Genomic DNA, 19,534 nt, shown 5'->3' on the forward strand with positions numbered 1-19,534 from the left:
ATTGTACTTGTACTCACAGGGCCAAACTCAGTCCTGCTTCCTTCTGAGATTATTCCCACAGAAGAGATTGGTGAGGAAATGCAGACAATCCTGGGTGCATCCAGCCAAAGAACTGATGGTGCTTCTGTTGCAAGCCTTTAAATCCTTGTCTGGGATTTTTCCTGAAGGTTTATCCCTTTTCTTGTCAGTCAGCTCATGGTGGTTTTCCTGCTGAACTGTTTGGCCACTCACATCTGGGTCTGCACAGTCAAGTTTGGAGGTGGTGGTACCCCTACTGATGTCTCCACACTGCCAGGGCTGTGGTGGAGCTGCCTGTCCTCAACACAAACAGATCAGTGGTGCTGAGAACACATCTGTCATCCTGTGTGCTCCAGCATCAATTACAGAATCTTACAATAATGTTGAATTTCATACCAGCAAACCAGTGTTTGATTAGGCAGGAACACAGAAATAGCACCAGAGCCTCAAGGCTTCTGTCTGCTGCAGCCCCTTTGCTGCACTGCTACTCTTTGTGTGCAGGGAGTGTGAATCAAAAGCAAAAAAAAGTTATTAAAACACAGAGTCATAGAACCATTTAGGCTGAAAAAACCTTTAAGACCACTGAGTCCAGCTCTGTCAAGCCCATCATGTCCCTTCTTTCAATCTTTCAAGTTCATTTGGGAGACAACAGCCAAGTGCTGAGAAAGTTCCCACATCTTCTGTATTTCCTGGAATGCACATACAAGATCCAGTGTTGTAACTGTGTCCTCTAGACATAAAGACATCTCTTTTAAAAGCTTTGTAATGCAAGTGCCCTGTGTATTTATGGTACTTCAGCACTTAACTATCTTTAATGACACTATTTTTCAAAAAGGAAATTTTTTGCTAAACCAAGGGAGACAGAAAGTGTGTTTTAATGGAGTGCAGTTAGCCTCCAAAAGCGAAATAGGCTTCCATTATAAAATTCTGCACTTAAAGGAGCCCTGGCTATAGGCAGAGATGGAAAATTGGAAGAGTGTTATGCACAATAGATAAGTTCAAGAGAATTAAAGCATAGATAAATTCAGAGAATCAAAAAGAAGCCAAGCTACAGGGGGTACAGGTGTATTTCTGATTTTGTGCTTACCACATTGTGCTTTTGCAGCCCAAGGGGATGGAAGCTTTTCCCCTTAAACAAGCAGGGCTCTCCCTCTCAGGAGGAGGCAGAAGGTCATTGAAACTCCAAGACCTTGGGAAACTTTGGCTGCTTTAGGATAATTCTACTCAGAACGATACAAGGGTCTTTCTGTAGGGTTCAGAATTACACAGAGAGCAGCAAAACACTGTTCCAGGAAATCTCTGCAGAGAACTGAGCTCACTCAGCCCTTTCCTCTCCCTTTATCCCACCTGAGGCCAATTGTTAAGCCTTGCCTTAAAATCCAGTTTTACCTCTGTGGGGCTGGAGCTGCCCTTGTACACAGATGAGTAACACAAAGCCACAGGCACCAAATTCTGCATGAGCAGTTCTACTCTTCTTTTTCCTCCATGTAGTACTTTCACAACCAGTTCACTCATAAGGGACTGTCTTCTGTTTTGTGCTGTTCCCCTGCTTACCTCAGCTACATTAGTGTGCCTCACTCCTTCAGGCTCCCTGTGGAGGTACAAACTGTGCTCCCATCCTTCTGGCTCAGAGGAACACCTGAAAACTGCTGCCAGGTGACAGCCAGGCAGTGACCAGCATGATTCAAGTTTTCTGCACCCAAACCAACCCAAAATTTAAGAATGGAACTAAATCTTTGATTTATTCTGGTATAAATCCATCACAACCCAACTGAAGTGGGTCAGCTCATATTCCCCAGTGCACCTCAAGTTTTCTGCACCCAAACCAACCCAAAATTTAAAGAATGGGACCTAAACCTTTGATTTATCCTGGTATAAATCCATCACAACCCTGCTGAAGTGGGTCAGCCCTTGTTCCCCAGTGCACTCCAGGCATGTGTTGGCATTCCTGATGGAAATTCAGCAGTACAACAAAGACACCTCGTGGCTGCCCTGCAAACCACACACAAAGAATTCACAGCCAGCAGTGTCAGCTCTGGTGGAAATCTTCACTCTTACTCCCTGACAGCTGCTTAAAAGTGTAATTAATACCAACCCCTCATTCAAACCACATGGGAGAAAAAAAATTATACTAATAAGTTGAGTACATTATGTTAATTGTGAAGAATAAATAATGTGCTCAATAGAAGTGTGATGCTGGTTTCTGAATTAGGCTTAGGAACTCAAATTATTAGAATTAAATAAATTCTATAGAATTAAAAATTCTATTCAATAATTTAATTTGATCTGATATGCAAGGTGAATTCTGTGAAAGATTTATCAAATCTAGAAATCAGCTCTTATAGTCTTCTAAGAACTTTAATTTCATAATAACATGGTAAGTTATCCACATTTGCTTTTAAACTACTTACAATTTTATTAGAAATCAGCAGGTACATGTTTAGTTTTGGATACCAGTATGTATTTTAAACCCCTAAATAATATAATTGTACCCCAAATGCTATATTAAGAAATATATATTTAATATGAAAAGTGAAATGTATTTTTTAAAAAATAGATGGAATAATTAAGTCCACAATTATGTTCAGATGTTGTTTCATTGTTATGCTTGGCATCACTTCACACACACACACATGTGAGAAAGGCTCTACAGATACAATAAGTCCATTTATTTCAACAAAGTGGCAATATTTTTATTAAACTGTTTCTGAACAGCAAAACAAAGTCTTGCACAGTGAATGTACCAGCATAAAACCTCGAGCTGATATGTACTGATGTTTCCTTCCTCACCTTTGCATGAAAGGCCAGTAAAAAAGAAGAGAAATTAAATCAGATCATGAAGCTCTTGAAAAATAGACCAGCCCACTATGTAGTAAAATTGGAGAGAACAGACTGTGCCCTCCATTTTTTTTCTGGTACAAATCTGAAAAAATAATATTAAATCAGATTTATTGTGAACTAAATTCTTAGATTTTATTGCTGATTTCTACCAGGGTGACTGAAAACAGAACAAACCAAAGGCATCTCTGAGTCTCACAGGTATCATGCACACGTCTAAATGGTTGCTTCACTGAATTAAATAATTTCTTTACATAATGGATATTTCATATTCATTATGCATTTATGTTCACTGTATTAAAATGGATGTACAAATACCCAAACTCTCACTTTGGTAACACCACTTTATCCTGTGAAGCAATGCTCAGAATAATTTTTTTACCCAGAATTTCTCTCATTTTTGCAGTTCTTTTGATCCTTGGGTTTGATTTAGGTGGGGAGGCTAGAAACAACTCCACATTACACCACAGAAACTTTGTTTTAAAAATATCTGTCCATTTAGAGAAGTAATTATAATAATACTTATTTAATATATTAATAACATCACATTCAGTCCTATCATGTACCCCCATGACAATAACTTTATTATGTTCCCTTCATGGATGAAAGCAGGAATTAGTTAATTAACTTGGAGTTCTGCTAATACAGACAAGAGATGGAGAGTTTCACCATCTACCTCAGTACATCCTCTACAAGCATCTTTAGAACTTTGTTTCAGAAAGAAGAGATTGTTTTTGCAAACAAGATGAAATACTGAAATGTAATAATGAAAAATAAATGAAAAAATGAAATAATTCCTAAAACAGGGGATTCAGGAATAAAGAGCAGAGGAATGTGCCATTAGTGCTTCCTGAGCATTCTGTTGCATCTTTTAGCTCCAACTTGTTGATTTCTCTTTTTATAAGAAAGCTTTTAGCCCTGTTCCAGTTGTGATACCAGGAAACCAGCACTGTACTGGGGGATGTGTCCCAGAAGGGCACCTGAAGGAACCCCTAAGATAATAAAAAAATTATGATTATCCCTCTCATCTAAAGGCAGTGGATGGAGTGACTCACTCCAAACCTACTGATGCCATCAAAGGATAAAATCCCAAGTCTTAAAACACAGGTGTTTCCATTTGGGTCCAAGTTATCCTTTTAAAAATCTTATTTTTTGGCTAGAATTTCTCCTCTTCTGAAATATAATTTACTACTAAAATATTTTTAAAAGAACAAAATGAAGCCTGGAAGTTCTTAATATTTGGAAATGCAAACAAATGTGATTCTCCCTTTTAAGTTGGGGACTGTAGTGGAGAATCCAGTTGTAAAAAAAAAGTTGTTTTACTTAATAAGGAAGGATCCAGACTCCTTCTTTTGTAGATTAAACAGTGCATGCCTTTCTATATTAAAGAGCTCATTGCCATCTCTCTAATAGAATGGGAAAATTCAAGCATTTGTTACTTTTTTAAGTACAGTGAGGTGAAATTCTGTCTTTTAAGAGCTTTGCCTTCCTGTGTGTGTTGTTTCTTTTGATCACAGCAAAGGAAAGCAAGTTAAACTTTCAAGGGAAATCCACAGAATTTCCTTGCATTACTTATCTTGCAGTAAATTTGAGTTGCTAATTATAAATCATGCACAAGTGTTACAATTAATTAGTGACACGCAAACCAAGGACAAAAATTCAGCAAACTGCACCAAATAATAAGGGAGAAATGAATGGGTTCATATGGGTTTTGAGGCTGGAATGCAACTGAAAATTTAGTTCAAATGGTTACTTTAGTCTTCCTGCTTTGACACCTCAGTGAATCTTCCTTGAAGTTTAAAAATTTAAGTGCTGATTAAAGACAGACCCAGTAAACAGAAACAATGAACAGTGGTGACTAACATTTTTGTTTAATTTTATTTAAGGGTTGTGTGAAAGATTTCTCACTTTTAATAAAATCAATTGTAAATAGAAATTAATAAGCAAATATCAGCAACAAACGTAAAATAGTAAAAGATGCTACAAATATCATGTCAGTTAATAAATTTAGGGAAGATAATGCTTCAAAGAGATTTAACCACAGTAAGTAAGATTTAGGCTGTCATGACACCTGAATAGCTTTATCTCTGCCTAAAGAGATGCCATGAAGGGAAAGATTAAAAAAAAAATTAGTTTAAGTCTTAATTGCACTGAACCATCACTTCATCTGATCTAGGATGATATGACTTGTGTTGCTTAATCAAAGGCAAATATTTTGTTGGTTTTTTTAGTGTCTAAGTGCATTTGAGATGTTCTTCTAATTTTAGCATGTTGGATTTAAAAACACTGTTAAATTGGAAACACCCAGACACTAAGCATGGAGTTGTAAAGTTGCAGCAGGCTGAGAGATGCAGGAATAGATCAAAGAGCACATGGGGCATGTGAGGAAATGCAAATAAAACAAAACTGATGGAGGATGCTTGCTGCAGCAGCTCATCTACAGGACTGAAAATATGTGGTCTCCATGTTCTGGTTTTGTGTTTGTTTTTTTTTTTTTTTTATTCTGTGAGGTTCAATTTACAACATAGGGAAAAATTCATCCATGCTGCTTTAGGCCATGTTTTCAATGAGAGAAGTGCCTGCAGCAGGATCCTGTGCAGAGAAGGTTGAATCCAGCCTGTGAAGGGGCAGCTGAGGTCAAGGCTGGGGGAATTTAGCTCTGTATAAATCAGTCGTGCTGAGTAATGTCACTTCCTCTGGCCACTGCCTTCTCATCTGCCACATCTGAGTCAGCACAGCCCTCCTTTGTTGAAATGAGGTTTATTTAAAGTGTTTCCCCTCCAGGGTTTGGTGGTATCAGTCGTGTTCCTGTGGAAACTACTCCCATCACCACTGGGATCACGTAAATACCAGTTGGTTGTGGAGAAATATCTTTGGGAACAAGCCCTTAGCCATCAATTTTTCCTTGGCAAACATACAATGACATGCAATTTTAAAATGCTTTTCCAGCAAAGAAAAATCACAGCTTATACTGTGGTGTATAAATATAATAATACATGAAATATACCTGAGAAAAATGTTTGTTTGGAACCAATCTTACCTGAAAAGGAACTTTGTAGAATGATTGCAGAAGGAATCACCTCACTGGCTTACACACCTGCTCTTGACCAAATCTCTTCAGATAATAAATTTTAATAATCAAGATGGAAATGTAAAAATCCGAGTTCCAGGTTTGTTCATGTCCCTGCTGTGGAGAAACATTTGATATGATGAGAAGTGTTGGTGGAATATTCAATCACATGTTGGTTCCAGCCTATGGCAGTCAGTAATAGCAAGATACTGCTGTTTGTATCATAAATATTTTTCATAATATTCTTTAATAAAGTATTTATAGTATTAAAATCTTAACTATAAATATTTATCCACAGTAACAGCTCTACCCTTGCATTTCTACTTCCATAGCTAATATTTTTAATTGCTAAACAGAACTAGATTTCATGCAACAGTAAACAGACAAATAAAAAAGCAAAGTCTTGAGTTAGGGATAGAAAAGGATTAAACATGGATTTGAGAGATACCAGCTTATTTCAGTTAAACAGCTGGCTCCACTTTATGGTACAGTCATTGTTCTAATTGCAAAATTTTAAATTGTTGCCCAAATGCTTTCTTAGATGCATCACAAGTTATATCAGGAGAATTAAATATGTTTTTGGTGGTCTGGAAAATGAGATAAAGAAAATACAGGAAGGAAAGTAACGTCTGAAGAGAAGTTTTTTGGCTGTATCCCCCATCCAAAAAAACCCCAAAATGGAAAGAGATCAGAGAGTTTGGGGCTGGTAAGAGCCTCACCTGCCTGGATTTTCTGTGTTTCAGTGCAGTTGGCTGGTTTGAGTTGCAGCACTGTGATGCATCAAATGGTTTAGAAGATTAGTTGCTGCTCCTTTGGCTTGCCCAAGAACTCTTTCCACATGGATGCTTCAAAGATTATTTGTTGTAATTCCCAGCTTCTTAGACTTATCTGTAACACAAAATGCACATGGATATTATCCCTGCCTGGCCTCCCCAGCTGCCAGTCACTGAGTTCAGCACTCATTCTTTTGTCCTTCTTAGTTTTCCTTGCCAGAACAATGTTTTCATAATTTCCTTTCAGTTCCTTGGATAGTTAAGACTTTAATTTACAGTCTGAAATTGGTTAATAAATTGAAAGGGAAAAAAACAAACAAACCCAAAACCCCAAAGCTTTTAAAAGCACTGAAAGGCTAATTCTTCTATCTGAAGGTCCATCCAAGGATGAAGAGCTGAGAAAGATGTATATCTTTCCAGAAAACATATTTTCCAGCTCAGGGAAGATTGTGTAAAAGGAATAGTTTTGAAAAATACCAAGGAAAGATAAAATTGTACTTGTTAAAAATGCTTTATATGACCATGCAACATGTAGCTAAGTATCTGGAATATCACAGAATAACTGAATAGCCTGGGTTGGAAGGGGCCTTAAAGATTATCTCATTCCAACCCTCTGCTATGACAGGGACTATCCCAGGTTGCTCCAAGCCCTATCCAACATGGCCTGGAAAACTTCCAGGGATGGGAATGGCTAATGAAGAAGTGTAACCTGAAGAAGTGTAACTGTGTCAAGTATTCAGGAATCTGTAATTTGGTTTATTTATGTTTTCTTTCACTTGAGTTATTGAGAAGATGCTCTTGATGTTCATGACCAAATATAAGATCAGAGCCAAATAAATGGTAAATATTTTCACTCGGGTTCCCATTTGCTGTTCTGAGAGGATTGTGTCTTGTAAAGTTTGCTGGCATTCCAGGAAATCCAGAGTCCCCTGGTGAGTTTACAACTGGAAAATGCTTCATAAGAAAAGAAAAAAACTCCCCCAAACAATAAAGATTCTGTATCATAGTCTTTATGAAAGAAATGTCTTATTTGTTTTTCAGTAATATAAACAGTAAAGATCAACTTCTTGTGGGCAAAGAACTGTAAATCATCTCAAATTCAGCAATGACAATGTTAAAAGTGATTTAATCAATAGCATGAAGCAAGAAAATATTATTATGTACAGAGTGTTCTGGTGTCTACCTAACCTGGTACTAAATAAAGTGCCAGCCTACTCTCTGCTGAGAAAAATCTCTTTTGAAGCTTAAGATCAAAAGCACTTTTTAAGGTTAAGCAACACCATACGGTTTCAATTCTTTCTTTCGAACAAGCACTTTAAAAAGCACAACTAAAATGCAACTGACAAACTCGAAAAATCTTTTGTGTTGTTCCACTTGGATGATCTAATGAGAAAATGGCTCAGTTCTGTTGCAGCTAATGAGGTATAACATCTTCACTGAACCTGAATACAAACCAGATATTTCTCTGAAGATCCAGTCTGAACAAGCTTCCATTCTTCACTCATTCTCTCTCCCATGTTTTTATTTAAGTGATGTCCAATGAATAAAAGCAGGGTCAGTTTTGAAATAGAACATTTACACTCATTCCAAAAGTGCCTTGAGCTCTGTATGCAAACATTGTGGCTTCAAGTGGGAAGATGTGGTTGCAACTTCTGAAGGCCCTCAGCCTGCAAACAGAGGTGTTAATGCAGACAGAGATCTGTGCTAGCACACTTGTGACAGATGAACTTCTGAGACAGAACCTGAGTGTAGGTGGATTTTAACCCACCTGGTTTCAGCAGCAACCTACCATCAGTGTGAAGAATGAGGTTTGGCAAAGCAGTGAAATAATATCAAATCACAGCATTTGCTCTGGTAGGACCTAGAAGGTAATATCCTGATAAAAGCTTTATTTATACAGTAAAATATTTATGGCCAGGAACTTATACAAGGATTAAATAAAGATGTAGGTGTGGGAAGCAAAGAAGTGGGATTTAAGTGCATCAAGCAGCATTTGCAGCTCAGCAACAGTTTAGATGTGGTTGAGCATGGTGACAACACCCTGGCAGTAAAAAAATTTAGGAGATGGAGTAGAATATCTTGTGCTGTAGGTGTATACTGCTAGAGCTTCTTATAGAACCATGGAATCAAGGATGGTTTGGGTTGAAAGGGACCTGAAAGATCATCTTATTCCAGCTCCTGCCAAGGACAGGGACACCTTCCACTATCCCAGGATGCTCCAAGCCCCATCCAGCCTGGCCTGGAGCAATTCCAGGGATGGGGCAGCCACAACTTCTGTGGGCAACCTGTGCCAGAGCCTCAGCACCCTCACAGTCAAGAATTCCTTCCTCATACTGATCTAAACCTGCCCTCTTTCAGCTTTACATCTATGAATACAGGTATAGCTGTATCAGCTTCATCAATAAAGCAAAGAGGAGTTAGGAAAAGCTGAACAGGTTGATGAGGATGTGAAAATAAAATTGGTTGTACTGGTGCTTCTCATCATCCTTAATACTTGTGTTTCAGATCTGTAAATAACTGTTTCTGTGCTTCATAAAAACAAAACTGAGACAAAAGGGGAGAATTGGAGAACACAAAGTGGGAACAGACTCCACACCTCCTTTCTCAGTGGATCCTTCTGAGTAAACCAATGTTAAATTATCTACTGCAGGCTTTTGAGGGGGAAGGAAGGAATTTCAGTTATCAAACAAATCTCCAGCGAAGTTTCATGCTGTGATACAAAAAATGCAGGTCTGCTGTGGGACAATGAGCTGTTTCAGTGAGTGGGGTCTTAGTGATAAAGGGGACTGCAGAGACAATGACCCTTCTGTTCACAGGAGACACGTGCTGGGCTGGCCTCCTCTCTGCTGCTGTTATTCTTGTATTAAGGAAGCCTAGCAGTGAATCCCTCTAAAAACCTCTGTTCCAGTGAATTTATACTGTACAATGAGATGAGGCACAGCCAATGAATGCAGACAGACTGACAGCTGGGTGAGCACAAGGAGACAATGAGCGATGAAATCCGTCAGTGTGGCAGACAGGGACCACAGCAGATGCCCAACTGTTGGGAAGTTTTCTTTGGAGTTTCACAGTCAGTGAGGGCAAGGTCTGCAGGAGAACAACGAGGTCCAGGCAGCCCCTGGTCACCAAAAGGGGCAGCAAAGGTTGAAATATGGCAGAAAGGGGTGCTGATGACCTGTAGCAGGGGTGATGCTCAAGGCACGAGGTCAGACACAACCTCACTCTCAGCAAGGATGGGGAAAGAAAGGCAGGACTGAACCCCAATAATGGAGACAAGGAGTTTGATGAGGAGGAACAGTGAGAGCTGACTCAAACCAACAGGCTTGTGTCAAAGCAATAAATAAAGACTATTTTCTGTGTTAAAGTATTTCCTGTGGAGGAAGATGGGACAAGACAGCATCTTTCAAAGTAATATGTTCTTGCATTATCAAATTAAAGCTCAAAATAACTGTGTAGGTGACAATCATCAAGAAGATAAACTGGAGTCCCAGGTAATGAGAAAAGATGGACAAGGAAGTTTTAGAGGTGAGTATTGCACCTTGAAATTACAGTTTCAAACAGTCAGGCAGAATTGCTGTTAAACTGAAAAAAGAATAAGTTATATCTGAAACTTTTATGAAGAAAATATCAGATACAGATACCTTGCAAAAGTGTGGGCATTTCTGCTCCTTCTCTTCTTGTTCCCTGTGGATTTAGTTGCATGGCATTGTGTTGTGGTTTAACCCCAGCCAGCAACTGAGTTGCCACCACTCATTTCTTCACCCCATTCCCCCAAGAAATAAGAAAAAAGGTAAAACCTCTGAGGTGAGATAAGAGCACTTTAATAATTGAAATTTTAAAAATATTTTAATACTATCATTATAATAATTCTAATGATAAGGGAGACAACAAAAAGAGAGCAGAAATGAAACCTCAAAAATGAGCCTGTATCTTTTATTTTTTTCCAACTTTACAAAGCCTGAGGTTGCTATAGAAATTTTTATCTAGAAGGAGGAAAAAAAATCTATTTTAATGCTGTGATAACTGCATTAAGGACCCATTATGGATTGCATTAATATTGTCCTTGGTATCTGAATAACACTTATTTTACTTGTTCAAGGGGCTGGTAGGCAGCTCCTATCCTTTTTTGTGCATTTTCTGGCTGTCAAAACACAAGCAATGATCAGTAGTTCTACCTCAGCAAAAGCCACTCATAATTTCTGAATTGCTTGTGTATTGTTTTGAACCACTTCAGTGACAGTGGGTGACAATGTGTTTGATTTCATCTATCTGCCATCTCTACTGAAAACAAAAAATCTTGAGAAACAAGGCTTAGGTCCATCATTATGATTGGCAGTGCTTATATATGTAATTATGAGGAGTATATATGGATGGCTGCAATTTGACTAATCACTGGTGCAGATTTTGTAGGATTTATATCTGTATACTATAAAAGAGATGTGTTGGGAAATTAAACCTATTACTTGGAGGTGTAAATATTACATATATGCACTCCCCATCCTGTGGAAGATAGGTTAAATCTGGTGCATCCAGGCCTTGAAAATCAAACAAATAGATAAACAAACCTCTTCTTCTGGTCATGGAAGTCTAGAAAAGAAAACAGCTGTAATAAACTACTGCTTAATTTAGTAAAATATTTATAGAATAATAGAATAGTTTGGGTTGGAAGGGACCTATTTGGTGACTTCTGTGTGTATTCTCACAGCAGTTGAATGGAAATATGGCTAAATAAATCAACATGCACTGTTCACTCATCTGCTTGTGAAAGCTTCCTTTATTTTCTGTCTGACCTGCAATTAGGCAACATGAGCTAATAGATTAGTATGAAAGAGAAGGGAAAGCAAGAGTTCTCATTTTAGCTTTGCTTCTTCCTTTTGACCCAGCTAATGCAACAATGGGCTTGGTAGCCCAAATTTCCACAAAACCACTAAATATTGGTAGTTGCTGAGCAGGTAGAGGACATGAGATGATGACATTCATACATCACACACAAAACAATATCCAAAATGTACATTAACAGGCAATATTAATTTGTGCTAATGTGTGTAAATGTGCACTGTGCATGCTTTACTACACAGGCTTATCTCCAAAAGGCTGCAAAAAGGAAGGGCTGGTTGAATTTCTGGAGAAAGTGTCAAGAGGATCTGGGGAGTGTTTAACACATTTTTTTGTCCCTAGAACACCTCATGCATAAGAAAGAAAACAACAGTCATTGAGAGGAGAGTATCCAGTAGTGGAAAATTGAAAGCAGAGAGAATAAATGGAAAAAAACAAAGAAATACATGGTAAGAAGTAAAAACTTTAAAAAAATATATGAAAAGAGCAAATGCAGAAAAGGGGAGGGGGAAAAATTTGAGTGTATATCTATAACAAAAGTAATCTTGACAATATTACTGTACTATTGCTAACTGAAGATGGTAGAAGCATCAATAAATCTGAAATGAAGTGTAGATATTTACTAAATACTTTTGTGCAGCCTTTGTGGAGAAAAAAGGTCAATGTTATGCATGCCATACAGTAATAATGAAATAATTTCCATTTCAGTATTGACTTAAATGTTGTTAAATAGCAGCTACTGAACTGAAAGGTGTTTTAATCACTGACTCTCAGCAAGTCACATTCGAAGAAGCTGGCTGAGAAACATCATGGAATATTTAAGTTGATTTACACTAAATTTTGGAATGTCAGACAGGTTTCAGGGATATTTAAAAAAGGTACATTTTCTCATTATTTAAGAAAGGAAAGGAGAGGAAGTTGGAAGTTATTAGAGTGAAAAAAATGTTTTTCATCAACAAGAGGGGCATTCCTACAGTTACTGAACAGTTATTTCAAGATTAGTCTTGAATGTTCATCTCCCATGAGGAAACAGACTCACAAATGAGCACAGAAATTTGTGATTTTGTGATGAATGGCCAGACAGCCCATACCCATGAGTGCTTCTGTCAATGTCCCTTTTCCCCAGAAAATCTGAAAACAAATTCATGTTTTTCCCACCCTCCAGATGCTGAACATACAAAAAGGATGAAGGCAAGAAGAGCTGGGTGAAGTCTTGAGAAAAATGCACACAAAATCTGGATTCTGGGGTTTTGTGATGCTCTGCCTCTCTTACTTCTATAAAATTGACCAATGTATGAAGGGGACTCAATGTATAGAGGGAATTCTGCATGGTGACTTTGTGAGACTTGTCTGAGTGGATGAAGCTGAATTTGACCATGGCTGTTCCCTTATGCTGCAGAAATGAGTAAATGAATACTGACAGGTCCCGGAAGTTTCAGCCCTGAAAAAGTGCACAGATGAGAAATGCAGCCTGAAAGGTGATTTGAAAATGCTTTTTAGGATCCAACATTGATGGGGAAAAGAAGATGAAGGGAGTAGGGTTGTCTCCTTCAGAGGATGGTGAAAAGAATTTAACTTATGAAATGAGCAGAGGAAAGGAGGGTTAATGGCAGGATGAAGGATTGCTCAGACTACACACAGTGCTGCAGAAGAACTTTGGATGAATATAAAAAAAAGTCTTCTTTATGCTCAGAAAAGGTGCAGTAATCTGAACTGACTGAACTCATTGATTCTAACAAGGAGTTGTGGCTTCCATCAGAGCATTATACAGTGTAAGACAGCTGAGTTTTCACAGGTCAGGCTCAAGGGACTGAAATACTATCTCAAGATATTTCTCACCATCTGAATATATATTTCTAAAACTTTGTTGTGTGATGTGTTACAAATTCAGGAAGTAAAACAAAATACCAATGATCAATCTGATTGGATATACATAGACACAATCTCCCAGATCAAAGCAGCAGAGGTGGTTCCCTTGCTCAGAAGGAAATCCTTTGCAGAAAGGTGAAAAAAATTCAATGTATGCCTGTCCCCCTATGCAAAGAAGAATCCAAAATACAGATGATGGCAGCCTGGTAGAGCTGTTGGATGAAGAAGTGACCTAAGAAGCTGTTCATAAAGAGCTAAGAAAATACAAAGTGATGCCCCACCTGCCATATGTGTGCAAACCAAACAAGCAAAACCAGCAATCTACTGGGTTTCTTCAAGCTCAGAGCAGATTAAAAAAAAAAGGAGATCCAAAGCAACTTATTCTAAAGGCTCCTCCTTCCTCCATGGAGTACAGGAGAGACAAAAGTGTATTTTAGAAGCTGATGGCACTTGCTTCCTTTGGCACATCCTTGCTGTCCACAGCCACAAGTCACTCTGAGCACAGCTGCTCCCTCTGTGTTACCTGATTTGGGAGCTTCTGTCCAGGCAGTATTGATTCAATCTGACTGTGGCTCAGCCATAATCCATGGAAAAAGGAAACACAGTTAATCAAACAGAATGTTCCTCTGCTAACACATTAGCAAAACTGCCAGTTACGCTTTCCTGATTCGGGAATTTGATCTTTAGAGTGATGATTGGTCAGTTTGAGAAAGTTTGGTGCAATTCACTGATTTTGGATCAGATTACTGCAGCAGAACTGTAAAATGGAAAGAGTCCTTGCAATCAGCTTGGTGATGAGTGATTGCTGTTGTTACAAGGCCCACAAACAACAGGGTATTAAAGGAGATTAAAGACTATTTTCAATCAAAGGAAATTAGTTTATCATTAGTATTACTACAAAGAAAATAAATGAGACTGTGTTATTAATCCCCCTTGGCATTAGGGAGGAAGATTAAACATGAAAGACATGAGATTGTTCTATAAATTCACACTGCACACACATCTCTAAACTGGTCTGCAAACACCATGTCCACAGCTCTGAATTAAGTGAAAAAAGAGAAACAAGAGCAGAAAAAAGACAAATGCCAATACCATGTGTGTATTTTGCTGTCCCAGTTGTGAAATGAGTTTTTTAGACAGGATCTGACTTTGGACACTTGGCAGCAAGCTTCCTGTAAAGGTAAGGCAGTCAGGGATCCTGACAATAATTCCCATTTCCAATACTACCATGGTGTGTTAGCAATTATTGTTCAACAGAGAAAAGATCACACAGTCCCAATCAAAAAAATTCAGATCATATTGTCAGGGTCCAAATCATTGAGTATTGTATCTAATTTGTCTGTAAGATAATCACTTTAATAATCAGTCCCATTAGGTTGCTTTTTAATGACTAAACAACATTTCTGGCTATATTTTATTTTCCTAAGAATTTCTTGTACCCTTTAGGAGTCTCTTCTCTCTGATGTCACAAAACATACTTGGCATATTCTAAAGCATTAATTTTCCTGGCAATTTTTCTAAACATGAATTCCCTAATGCACACAGAATGAAGTGCTACAGTTATCAGCAGAAATGTGTTTTCCTCTAGCAATTCTGTATTCTAATAGCAAATTGAACTGACAGAGCAGCTTTTAACCTTTCATACTGGGCAGATTAACATGATTTCAGCTGATGGATCAGAACAGGTTAGGATGACCTTGGATCTTCCTCCACTGAGTCTTGTGGCTTTTTGCTGGGTCACTTTCCTGAGGAGACAAGCTAATGGGATTATGCTATCTGTATATCCATCTGCTGGCCTTACTGCTAATTTATAAACCTATTGATGAGTTTTGGACCAATTTGTTAGACCAGCATTTCTTGCTTTCCTACAAATTCTGTGGAAATGAGCAGCTGAATAAGTTATAGACTGATGTTCCCTATGAAGGAACAGCTGCAATTTTGGCTCAAATACAATCTGGAGGATCCAGGAGAGATTGACAATCCTTTTTGATTGATCTGAGAAACCTTGAGAATTCACACCTAATTAAACACTGGGTAACCCAAAGACAAGGCTCTCTCCTAAAGCAAACCAGTTTCCCACACTCCTGCTGCTCATCACCAACTCCTTAATTAGTTTATAATTTTAGGTTTTCTTTCAAGGTGAGAGGTGATGCTCAGAGGTTTATTCAGTCTTTGCTGCCTTGAAATTAGATGTGCTGGCTCTCTCCTTGGAATCTGCTTTTCATAATGGTATTCAGTAGAAACTCAAATTTTAATCCTGCCTGATCACAAGAAATGGATTAGTGTGGAGGGTTCAACATGCACATGGCAAAGCTCATTTGGCTTTAGACATGAAATATTCCTAAGCCTCTAGATTTTAGGGCAGGGTATATTTGAAGGGTCAGTATTAGAAAACTGTGTTGCTATATATGTAGTAGAGAATTTATGTTTGTAGAATTTGCTAGGAGAATTAATGTTTCCACATTATACTTCTGTGACATCAGAAAAGGGTTCAAAATTGGCAGAATAAATAAACTGAGCTGCTGAATATTCCAGTGAATAATTCTCAGGGCCAATTTCTACAGATCAGGGGGAGAATGCAAAGGAGCTGGCTGACATTTCCTGAGTCACTCTGGTTCTGTCATTCCCTTTGCCACCTGTGTCCTTCCCCTTTAAAAAATTGCTCAGTGTTCTTGAGGCTTTACTGACACTCTCCTTTGAAATACTTCCAGAGCATTTAGAATTCTTGGAATCCTTAAATGAAGCAAGTAGATTAAACACTTGATCTTGGCTTTAAAAGAACAAGTGTGTCTCAGAAGCACCTCCATTATACAGCCTTGATGTTCTAAAAAGGAAATTTTTCATGTTCTGCAAGCAGGCACGAGCAAAATGTCACCAGAGTGACACAGAAACTTGATCTAAAAATGCAAGGCTGTTTAGGAGATGTTTAAAGATGCAGAAACACTCAACACTTCATCAATACACACTCATTTACATTAAAAGCATCCTCACCCTCTCAAGTATACAGATTAAAGCAAATATTCATGAGCCCTGCTGGGCCAGGCCATAGCCCTTTTATTGTACTATAGCAGAAGTGAATGAAAAATAGGAAAAGTGATAGCAGTGAGAATTAGACTGTTCTTAGAAACACAGATTGCTGAAAACAAAAGATAAAAATGTCACTGAAAATCTGATGGCTCATACAGATCACAGCCAGGACCTAAGGAAATTGAATGAATGGGATTGAGCCTGTTTTAGGATTTAAAAATAGTCAGAATAGAGAAGATGAAGATAGCTACAATTAATGTTTTTCTACACTTTTGGGAAGAACCATGATGAGATCCTTTTAATTGGCATGGGTAAGAGAAAATGGTTTGTATTTCATTTGCAACTAAAAATAATCTAAACATGAAAATGTTTTTAAAGCAGGTATTTTTCAGTCAGGGATGTTAATGAATCCATTGCAGAAGTTTCAGTTTTCATTTTACACAAGTGGTAGCAAGCTTGGGAACTTGTAGAAGGTTAGGAGCAATATGAAGTGATAATATTATTGATGATAAATATTTTAAACAGAAAAATAGTAGATTTAGATTAGAAATTAGGAAAAAACTCTTGACTGTGAGGGTGGTGAGGTCCTGGCACAGGTTTCCCAGAGAAGCTGTGGTTGCTCTGTCTCTGGAAATGTTCCAGACCAGGTTGGTTTTCCATGGCTTGGAACATCCTGGTCTAGTGCAGGATGTCTCTGCCCATGGCAGGGGCTGGAACATGATGATCTTCAAGGGTCCTTCCAACCCAAAATATTCTGGGATTTTCTGATTTTCCACTCCATTGTTTCTGTTTGCCAAACACAGTTACTCTTGCATTCTGGATTCAGCAGAATTTGAACATGACTGTTTCCAAGATCATGTTAGAATAAACAGTTTGATACCAGCCAAGATCTTTGTAGGATCAGTGTTTAATAATTAATTTCTGACCTGCTGCCAGAAGCAAGGACAAAGCTTCTATCTTCACAAAACCCAGAAAATGATATTTGCATTATGAAAACAGTTACAGAACTTTTCCTGAAGATTTCCTTTTTAATAGCACCCAGTATAAGTTGCAACAGAATATTAAGTTTCATTCATCTTTGATCCTGGAATATTTTGTGATGCTTCTGTGACTTCTTTATCAGAAATAAGGACTCATTCCAGGTCAGTGAGAGCCTTTAACTGCCCAGTGACACTTAGCTGAAATGTGGTTGCTTGAAGATAAAATATTTTAAAATTTCTAATATAACTTATATACAAGAGACAGGCTTGCCTTTCCTTTCTGTTTGGTGTACTGCCAGAGCTTTGCCATGATTCCAGCAGAACCACTGTGCCATCCATGCTCATGTTGTTTGCTCAAAACATTGGGCCAGTTTTGATTGTCCCCATTTTGTGTGACATTGCTGGTGATAAACTGCTCTGGAATCACAAGGGATTCACCATCTTGCACAGCTCACTAATATATAAGGTGTATTTGTATTTGTTTTTGTAATCTAGGAATTCACTTATGATTTGGAAATAATACCAAACAAAACCCAAAGAAAGCATCACAGGACACATGAGAAATACCTAAAAGATTTACATGTGACACTGAAACCTCAAAGCATCCCCACAAATAATTTAACATATAATACATGAAATGCACCCTTCTTACATCATGAGCAAAAATGTTTTTGTGAATGAAATATAGATGTATTTTAACAACCAAAAGCAATCATAGAATCATAGAGTGGTTTGGGTTGGTAGGGACCTTTAAGATCATCTAGTTCCAGTCCCCTGGTCACTTATGAGGTTTAATGATCTATAATACTCAAGAGCTGGTGACAAAGAACACAGCAAAATCAGAAGTTTATATGATAAATACTGAAGGAATAACAACAAAGAACCAGAAACTGGATCTGGTAGCTGTTATTATTTTGTTTATATCTTAGCAAGTGTTGAAGAGATTAATTAGAGCTTAATTGACAGCACAAATAGACAAGGCAGCAACTTTTTGGATGTTTCTGGGTGCCTCAACGGGCATTTAAGTCTAGAGATGTCCCACAGTGTGCTCAGGCTGTTCCTGCTCAAGCTCAGAACCAAGACCAAAAGTAGATCAGAAATCACAATTTTGCCAGACTTGCAGCCAAATTCTCTAAGGCTCCACAGCTGCCTTTAAAATGAGAAAAGTTCAACGGGTGGAGTGCTAATAAAATATTGTCCTACTGCTAAACCATAAAAAAATTATAAAGTGGGAATACACACAATGAAATGGTGAAAATTCAACAAAGAGTATGGTCACTCTTCTTCAGTTATTTGAAGACTATTTATTCTCAAACTTCTCCTTGAAATAAAAGTAAGATGGGGGGTCAGGGAGAAGGGAGCAGATGCTGCTGACATGAAGGAAGTGGCAACTCTTCCATTATGGAGCAGCAAGGGAAGAGTGGAGCCAAGCAGGGACAGGCAACAGATCCTTAGGAAAAGGAAAAGACAGAGGAGAATTGCTTTTATCTCACTGCAAACACAGAATCACTGGAAAGGTGGCACCTTGGTAAAATAGAAAGATAATTGTTATTCACCTCTTTCTCCTCTTCCTGAACATTGCTTCTAAAATTTCTGTTTGTTTTGTTTTTCTTTTTTTTCCTCAGGCTGCATTCTGGTGATGTCAGATTTCACAAAAAAAGAAAATATTTTCTGGAACAACTGACATAATGACATGAAATCATTTATTTCATAAAATTCAAAGGACAGGCTGATGGTTTAGGTTGTGTCCTGTTTTCAGATATATTCCTTTTAAACTATTTTTTTTAAAACTATTTTTCTTTGAAATTTTATGTCCTTTACACAATAGGAAATGCAACTAGGATTCAGCCCAATAATTATAATTCACGTTGCATAATAAATGATAGGCATAGAAATATCAGTACTAGTTATGTTAAATGAATGTAAGCAGCATCAGAATCAAGCCCAAATGTAAACATTAATTTTTAACTTTTGTGTTTGTTTTAGGTCATGGACCATGCTGAATAACAAAGTGACAATTACATAATGCATTCACTGTACTGGAAAATTGACAAAAATATCTCACTTGTACCTGACTAAATATTGGCCTTAAACTCTGTAAATATTGTGGGTTTTTTCATTTC

At 37.8% G+C, this 19,534-nt stretch overlaps 1 long non-coding RNA gene across 1 annotated transcript; it reads right to left on the bottom strand.

Annotated features, from left to right (window-relative positions):
- Positions 1-221: 221 nt before the first annotated feature.
- On the bottom strand, positions 222-19,332 carry LOC130254417 (uncharacterized). The gene is made up of 3 exons (XR_008840706.1): positions 18,968-19,332; positions 6,646-6,814; positions 222-317 (listed from the first exon to the last, which is right to left on the bottom strand). It is a non-coding gene; the product is annotated as an uncharacterized LOC130254417 (long non-coding RNA).
- Positions 19,333-19,534: the final 202 nt, after the last annotated feature.

Source organism: Oenanthe melanoleuca, chromosome 5 (genome assembly GCF_029582105.1).
Source record: "Oenanthe melanoleuca isolate GR-GAL-2019-014 chromosome 5, OMel1.0, whole genome shotgun sequence".
NCBI lineage: Eukaryota > Metazoa > Chordata > Aves > Passeriformes > Muscicapidae > Oenanthe > Oenanthe melanoleuca.